Source organism: Pinus tabuliformis, chromosome X (genome assembly GCF_031772625.1).
Source record: "Pinus tabuliformis cultivar Carrire ecotype Pingquan chromosome X, CPIR1, whole genome shotgun sequence".
Classification (NCBI taxonomy): Eukaryota; Viridiplantae; Streptophyta; class Pinopsida; order Pinales; family Pinaceae; genus Pinus; species Pinus tabuliformis.
Genome location: NC_142308.1, coordinates 668,910,558 through 668,918,890, shown reverse-complemented (window position 1 = coordinate 668,918,890; position 8,333 = coordinate 668,910,558). Strand labels below are relative to the sequence as shown.

The 8,333-nt window shown below is 41.6% G+C and overlaps 1 long non-coding RNA gene across 1 annotated transcript; it reads left to right on the top strand.

Annotated features, from left to right (window-relative positions):
• The first annotated feature begins 403 nt into the window (after positions 1-403).
• LOC149141736 (uncharacterized) lies at positions 404-2,240 on the top strand. The gene is made up of 4 exons (XR_016265181.1): positions 404-518; positions 1,166-1,277; positions 1,394-1,478; positions 1,740-2,240. It is a non-coding gene; the product is annotated as an uncharacterized LOC149141736 (long non-coding RNA).
• The last annotated feature ends 6,093 nt before the right edge of the window (positions 2,241-8,333 follow it).

Sequence of the window (8,333 nt, the reverse complement as noted above, 5' to 3'; positions counted from 1 at the left end):
GACAATATTTTCGCTTGAAGGTTGTTGGATTGCAGAAGAGAAATCTTTATTTCCAACCTTTGAGAATTTTATCCACATGGTTTCTTGGTGACTCCAACATTCTCTCAGATGTTTTTGGCAAATGAACAAATGTATGTTTTAGAATGGTCTTTTCAATGATGAAAATGACTTGTCCATAAGCCCTCAAATACATTTCAAGGCAACTGCCATATTTGGCCCACATATACCTCCCTACATGAATATTTCTCACCAACAAACAAATGCGGACTTGATTGATAAACTCTAGATGACACAAGTATGAATGAATAGTCCCAATGCTAGGATACAATAAGTTAATTCTGTGCACTTTTCAGGTGTTTTTGTGTTGCTCTGTTGACTTAGAACACTTCCTATTTTTCTTTCACATAAAAAGCTTGATGACACTGAGGAAGTCTTGAAAGATTTTCAAGAGAAACACAGTCAAGCTAACTGCACAATCAAGGAAAAGGAGTTCATTATCTCAAATTTGTTACAATCAGGTAGGTTCTCATATCTGCAAATGCTCTCTTTGTTTAGATATGATGTCTCTTCTTAAATTCACTCACTGATTTTTATTTTTATTTTTTTAAATATCCTTTAAAAAATGTGTCATTTTCAGAACCATCCATTAATTTCACATAAAAGATATCATCTATATTGCAATTCTCAAAGTGACAGTTTCAATCAGTTTTCAAAGCTTGTGAGTATGGCAGGAAGCCAAATGAAGTTCATTTGAAGTCTGACAATATTTTCACTTGAGGGTTTTTGGATTGCAGAAGAGAAATCTTTATTTCTAACCTTTGAGAATTTTATCCATATGGTTTCTTGGTGACTCCAACATTCTCTCAGATGTTTTTGGCAAATGAACAAATGTATGTTTTAGAATGGTCTTTTCAATGATGAAAATGACTTGTCCATAAGCCCTCAAATACATTTCAAGGCAACTGCCATATTTGGCCCACATATACCTCCCTACATGAATATTTCTCACCAGCAAATAAATGCGGACTTGATTGTTAAACTCCAGATGACACAAGTATGAATGAATAGTCCCAATGCTAGCATACAATAAGTTAATTCTGTGCGCTTTTCAGGTGTTTTTGTGTTACTCTGTTGACTTAGAACACTTCCTATTTTTCTTTCACAGAAAAAGCTTGATGACACTGAGAAAGCCTTGAAAGATTTTCAAGAGAAACACAGTCAAGCTAACTGCACAATCAAGGAAAAGGAGTTCATTATCTCAAATTTGTTACAATCAGGTAGGTTCTAATATCTGCAAATGCCTTCTTTGTTTAGATATGATGTCTCTTCTTAAAGTTCACATATTTGCTCAAATTATGGGCCTTAATATCATATTTTCTTGTGGTGAACAAAGAAATCCCTTGTTGAGCAGGCAGCAGATCTCCGGTCAGAACTAGAAAGTGTAGCACAGGATGTTTATGGCCTATTTGCAAAAATTGGTACTTATTTCTTTGAAGACTTTCTTACCCTGGGTTTTGGGTTTTACTTTCATTCTGCTAAAAAATGCTCAGACACTGGCCATCTGTGCAGAAAGGAAGAATAAGATAAAAAGTGGAAACCAAAATTTGGTTCAAACATTTCAGTCTCAGCTGTCACAACATCTGGATGTCTTACATAGATCGGTTTTGAATTCAGTCTCACAACAGCAACAACAGCTAAGTAGTGAAGAGTGGATTTATATATATTTTACTTGTGTGTAGGTTTTGGCCATTGCTGTTTCAGAGGCTGATGCAATGCTCTGTGAAATGCAACATGCACTTGCAATTAATTCAACTTTTGGAAGATAGTTGAAGCCTGAGAATCACATCAACATGAGAACATATCCTAAATCAGCATTTATGATGGATGAGAACCATGGATTTGTGAGTGAACAAGGAACTTGTGAGACTAGAAAATGCGACTCTGCAACTCTTTGTAAAGATGGCTTACACTAGGTAAACAATGATAATGATACAATGGAGACAGAACAAACAAGAGTGGAGTGTCTCATTAGCTAGGGAGTGATAATTCTGTAAGTCATATCTTGTTTCATGGATCTTCTTGTACTCTGGAAATAATTATTTTGAACTTGTGTATGCTAATATGTCTAGGATTGCAAGGGATAATATGCTTCTACCAGAAAGGAAAAGGTTTGGGATGTTATCCCACAGAACTGTCATTTCTGCTTTGAGCATCGATGTCGAACAAAAATCATTATATATGTTGCAATTTCTAGACAAACTGCTCCAAAACTTTTGACAGGGTAAATGATCTTGCACAATTTATGTTGAAAACACATCATCTTGTAACTGATGTGTGGCCTGTGCTTTCCTTCATGGGGTTGCCATATTGTTTGTCTTGGATCAAAGAATTGAATTATTCCGTAAAATTTATTGTATTTCAGTTTGTTGCTGCGCAATTTTTGACAGTTCAGACTGCGAAAGAAGTATAATAGATTTAATGCTGCAGTAAAGTTCTTAGGAGAAATCAAATGCTCCCAATTCAGGCTCCTACCAATTCAGACTCTGTAATCAATATTACCAGCTATGTGTACTCTAATAGAGTAATCCTTTGCCACAAAATGCTGTTGCTTTTATTTCCTTCATCTAAGGTCTATTTCAAGCTACCCTTCAATATCATTTTAATTTTACTGAAAACATGGAATGTGATTATCATTTGGGTTACTAACAATATCTATTTCATGTATTTTAATTGATACATAGACGCATCGTGGCACTTTAAGATCACAGTTTTTACTACTCCGTTAGGAACAATTAGAACATATTTTTTTTATGGGAATTTACACAAAAAATTTATAAACAGGAAAACTTTACTATGGCCATATATATATATATATATAGTTGCTTCTTGATCTGATTTCAAATTTTTACAAATCATAACTTTTTGAGTGAATAGAATTAACCACTGCGACAGTAAAAGGGGCACACTAGAGGCTAGAGAGCATAATAGCTCAAAGAAAGGACTAGCAAATCCAATACAATGCATAAGTCAACAGCCTTAAAAATTTCCTCGGCTCAAATCTGTTCACTTCAATCAACAAAAATCTCTGTCCCTTCTTGGCATACATTGTGAAACCTTTTACCAGTCTCTTAAAGATTATTCTTGTAGACCTCAAATAACACCAACCTTAGGTGATGCGACAAGTAAATGATCAGGACTAAAAATTCCCCAAAAAATTGGATTCAAACCACAGAAATAAAGATCCAATATCATGCCTGAATCTACTTGTTTCTTGCATCCTACCCTGATTCCATTTGTCTCTTCAAAGAGCATTCAAGCACCTTTAGGGCTTTTGCTATTTAGTCATCTCTTAGCTCTCTTGCAGAATGCATGTTTCCATTTGTCTTTCCCCTTTTTGGAAGGAATTCCTATGCCTGCAGAGTTTTTTGGTGAGCTGCAAGTGACGAGTCGAGCCCAGGAGCGAGTGAGTTGTAGGGGTGAGTCGAGTTGGTTGGGGGAGCAACGCGCGGTTTGCAAATTCCTCCATTTTGAATTGGAACGCGCATTAACTCAATCCTGTCAGACCAGCTCCGATCCGAGCAAATGAGGCATTTAATGCGGAGTGGTGGCGGAGGGTGGCTGAGCTTGGGGAGGGTGGCAGAGGGCGGAGGAATTGTCGGCGGCAGAGCCGAACGTTTTTCCGGGCGGCGGCGGAGCCGGACGTTTTTCCGGGCGGCGACGGAAACCGAGCAATTCCTCTGCCTAGCTAGACTACTTCGTGACAGCAATGGTTACCTTTCTACTTGTCAACGTAGCAGTGCAGCTTTTTCCACGCAACCGCGACCCTTGTGACAGACCAAATCTACGCGCACCCCTATTGTCACGCAGCTGCCCCCTAGACTGCTTTATCGTCCCGCACTCTCTTTCTACTGGCTGGAGTGGTGAGGCTGTCCTTCGGACAATTAGTCAGGCGGTTGGCCCACCCATGTAGAGCTTCAGGCGACTGCCATTTACTCTGCCTGGGAAGGGTTCTCCATTGAGCTTGGCAAGCTGGACTGTGCCTCCATATGTAAATTCTTTGACTACATAGGGTCCTAACCAGTGTATGCGAAGTTTGTCAGGGAATTTTTCGAACTTGCTGTCATATAATAATACTAGGTCGTTTGCTTTGAACGTGTGCATTTTGATATGGCAATCATGCCAAGCTTTTTCTCGTTGCTTCTGTACTTGCTGATGAAACCCTGCTAGAAATCGCTCCTCTTCAAGTTCCTCTAGTTGTGCGATCCTTTCTTCCAATGCTCCGCGGTCTGCCTTACCTGTCGCTGCTGTGATTCGTAAAATAGGAACAATGTACTCCATTGGCATGACAGCTTCCTTGACATAGACTAACCAGAAAGGGGTCTGGCCTGTCAGATTCTTGCATGTTGTTCGGTATGCCCATAGCACAGCAGATATGCGAAAATCCCAATCGTTGCGTTGTGCATTACACACCTTGGTCAACGCTATCTCTAAAATTTTGTTAAATGCTTCAAGGTCCCGTTTGCTTGTGGATGATACGACGTACTCTGCTAATGATATATCTGAAATTCCTTAGTGAGCGCGCTGATAGTCTCATTTAGAAAATGCGTTCCGCAGTCGCTCATTAGAATTTTTGGACATCTAAATCGCGTTAACACATTCTCGAACAAGAATTTCGCAGCTTTAGCAGTCGTACAGTCTTTAACCAGCTGTGCTTCCGCCCATCGGGTCAAGTATTCTATCGCCGTGATGATATAGCGTGCCCCAGTCTTTCCTGGAGGAGTGATAGGCCCCACAAAAATGATGCCCATTTTTCAAACAGTTGTAGCATCATCTGTGGCTTGAGTGGAATTTCATCCCTCCGCGATGGTTTCCTAGTCCGGTGACATACGTCACAAGCCCGATAGTACGCTTTCAAGTTTTGATGTAGAGTTGGCCACCATAGTCTGCTGCGAAGAATATTTTGTGCTGCAGCGCGGCCCGCATAATGTCCTTTGGCAACCCCTCCATGTGCTTTGGCCAGGATTTGTCCTCGCTCGAATTTAGGCACATATCTACATAATATTTCGTCGTTGCCCATTTTGTAGAGGTGCCCTGCCATAACAGTAAAATTCGCTGCGTGTATCACCAATTCTTTCTTTTGCTGAACGGAATATCCCTGCGACGCAGTTCCTATGGTTAAGAAGTGGATTATATCCTCAAAATGGCCATCCACAACCCGTACTGCATACAACTGTGCATCTGGTAGCCCTTCCTCTAAGTTTGTGGGCTCTTCACCGTTCTCAATCCGGGACAGGTGATCTGGGCCTGCGTTTAGACGTCCTGGCTTTACGATGACTTCAAAATCATATTCTTGAAATAATAACAACCATCTACAAATGTGCCCCCCCAACACAGGCTTGTTCACTAGGTATTTGAGCACAGAGTGATCAGTATACATCTTAAAGTGTCCTCCAAGTAGGTAGTGGCAGTATTTCTAGAGTGCGTACACCATCGCCAGTCCCTCCCGCTCTATAGTGGAGTAGTTCTTCTCAGCTTTGGATAATCATCGACTTGCGAATGCGATTGGGTGATCAATTCCTTCCGCTCCTTCCTGTGTGAGTACTACGCCCAACGCAATACACGACATGTCAACATGTACGTGAAATTCGATGTCCCATTTTGGAAAGACCAAGATAGGAGCTGATGCCATCTTTTCCTTGAGCATTTCCAGACTTTTGTTACATTCCTCATTCCAGCAATAAGTAGTGTCCTTCTTCAACAATTGTTCCATCGGTGCCATGATCTGCGCATAACACTTGATGAACTTTCAGTAGTAACCAGTGTGTCCTAGTGTGGCGCGCAACTGCTTGACACTTCGCGGCACTTGGAGATTGAGTATAACAACAATCTTTTCCGGATCCACCACGAGGCCTTGTGTTTCCTGGAAAACTAGTGTCTTTTTGATCTGCTAGCCCCATTAGGATTAACAACTATCCTAGAAACAAACAATCAAAGCAATTTGCGATTTCCTCTATGTACGATAGATAAGAGAGAAGCAAAGGGACCAACCTGGATCTTCTGCTTGACTCCTTGCTTGATTTCTCTCCCCCTTGATAGAGCTTGCAACTCTTCTCCTACTTATCCCGCTCAGTGAATACTTGTAGAGACAAAGTAACAAAACACCATCAAAGCATCTTGATCTATCATATCATAAGCATTGCAGAATCAGAAATACAATGAACATACAATAGTATTCACAAATACACAATTGTATGGAGGAAAACTCAAAGAACTTTATTAATAATAGAAGGGAGAATTACAACCCAGCGGTCTGATCCAACATCATCCTCCTAGCATCAAAGCCCTCTTCACCTCATGAAAAGCAAGATCACCCAACAATACAATGCTCTTTCTCAGATATAAACTATCAACACTTCCTTACAAATTACCAAATTCCAGCCTCCAGATCTCTCAGATGAGGGATCCATTTATAGATGTCTGCAAGGGTGTGAGTCATCTTTGGGTTTTTGATTAGCGTCATTCCACTTGTTGTTTTTGGTTCCACTTGGAGATTTCTTGGGTCTCTTACTCATCCTTGGGTGAATTCAGAGAAACAAGTGTCATAGGAGAAGTTTCTAGTAGATTCCATGAGCATCCACTTAGCAAACTGTCTCGGACATTTGTCCATTCTCCTAGAACATCCAAAGGTTCACCTATTTTTAAACTCTGTCTCAAAGCCTTGGAGCACTTCAACCATAATCTGTATTGGATCCCAGGTAATGGGCAAAAAATTAGAATCTGGGATGATCCAATTCTGGGCGATCAACCTTTGAATCAGATGGAAGATCTAGCCAATATCAAAGCCTGGCTACAGGCCCACAATCTAAATACCCTCTGGGACATCTCCACCTGGTCAGAGGATGCTTCCTGTCTATGGAACAGCTGGTACCTGGGGGAGATTCCTCAGTGGCTGGAAGGTGAAGCCTCGATTTTGCTGGATAGGCTCCAAGGAAAATCCCCTTTAAGAGCTTCTGCTAAGGACAAACGAGGGTGGGGATCGCGCTCTGGTGTATATTCAGCTTCTGAAGGTTACAATAGTTTGAAGGCCTTTCCAAATGTTCCTCCGAATCCTGCTCCATGGAAATTTATTTGGGCATTCCCCTCTCTCCCCAAAGTTGATTTCTTCTGCTGGACTTTAGCACACAACAGCATCCTCACTAGAGATAATCTCCGCAGGCGTGGTATGGAAGGTCCTTCCATGTGCACCCTGTGTATGTCGGATGATGAAACCGCTGATCATATGTTCTTAAATTGTCCCTTTGCTCTAGAAGTCTGGAAGGGTGTCCTGCTGCTAGATTCTGACAAAATAGAGCTCCCAGGGAACATCCCCAATCTTATTCAAAACTGGGTCACTCTATCCCCGTTCGATCTCTCCAAAAAACACCTTCTCAAAACTTGTTGGATGTGGATTCCCAAATTTGTTTGTTGGAAGCTGTGGCTGGAAAGGAACAACAGAACATTCAGGAATGAAAGCGGCAACCCAACAAGAGTCATCAATAAAGTCAAAGCTTTTTTGGGGGAATCTCTAGCAGCCAATACTATCATAAAGAATGGAAAAGAGCTGGACAGAGAGGAGGATCTCTGGTTGAAAGGGCTATTCCCAAATCATAAGGATCGTTCCCCTACTCCTGCCATTGCCATCTCCAACTGGGAAATTCGGTTGGGAGAACAGGAGTTCATTAAGTGGAGATCGGCTCTGAATGAACACTGTCTATTTTTCGACGGGGCCTCTAAAGGCAACCCTGGTATCGCTGGAGGTGGAGGGGTTCTCCTAGGTCCTGATGGTTCCACTGTGATTCGATTTGCCTGGGGTCTGGGCAGGGAAACTAATAACAGAGCGGAGGCTCTTGCTCTGTGGCAGGGTCTGAATCAAGCGATTAAAGGTAACTTCCTCTCCATCTCTGTATTCGGGGACTCCAGGCTCATTATCCAGGCGTTGAATACTCATAAGAATCCTGCTAAGCTTCAATTATCCACCGTCCTCAGGAAAATCAGGTTAATATTGCCAAAATTTCTCAAAATCTCTTTCTATCACATCCCTAGGAAGTTAAATTCCCAGGTGGACAAGGAAGCCAATCTTGGCTCTCTTCGAAGTAAAAGATCTCTTACTGTTAATCAAGCTGAATCAATCTGCAATATCCCTTAAGACCTGTGACTTTTGGGTCCCCCTCCCCCTGGGTTCCACTCTGTTTCCAAACCACGGCCTTTTTCTCCCTGATCCGATCGCCAACCTTCTGTATCGAAGCAACCTGACCTATCCCCATTTCTCCGTGCTGTGACCTCTCTCAACTTTA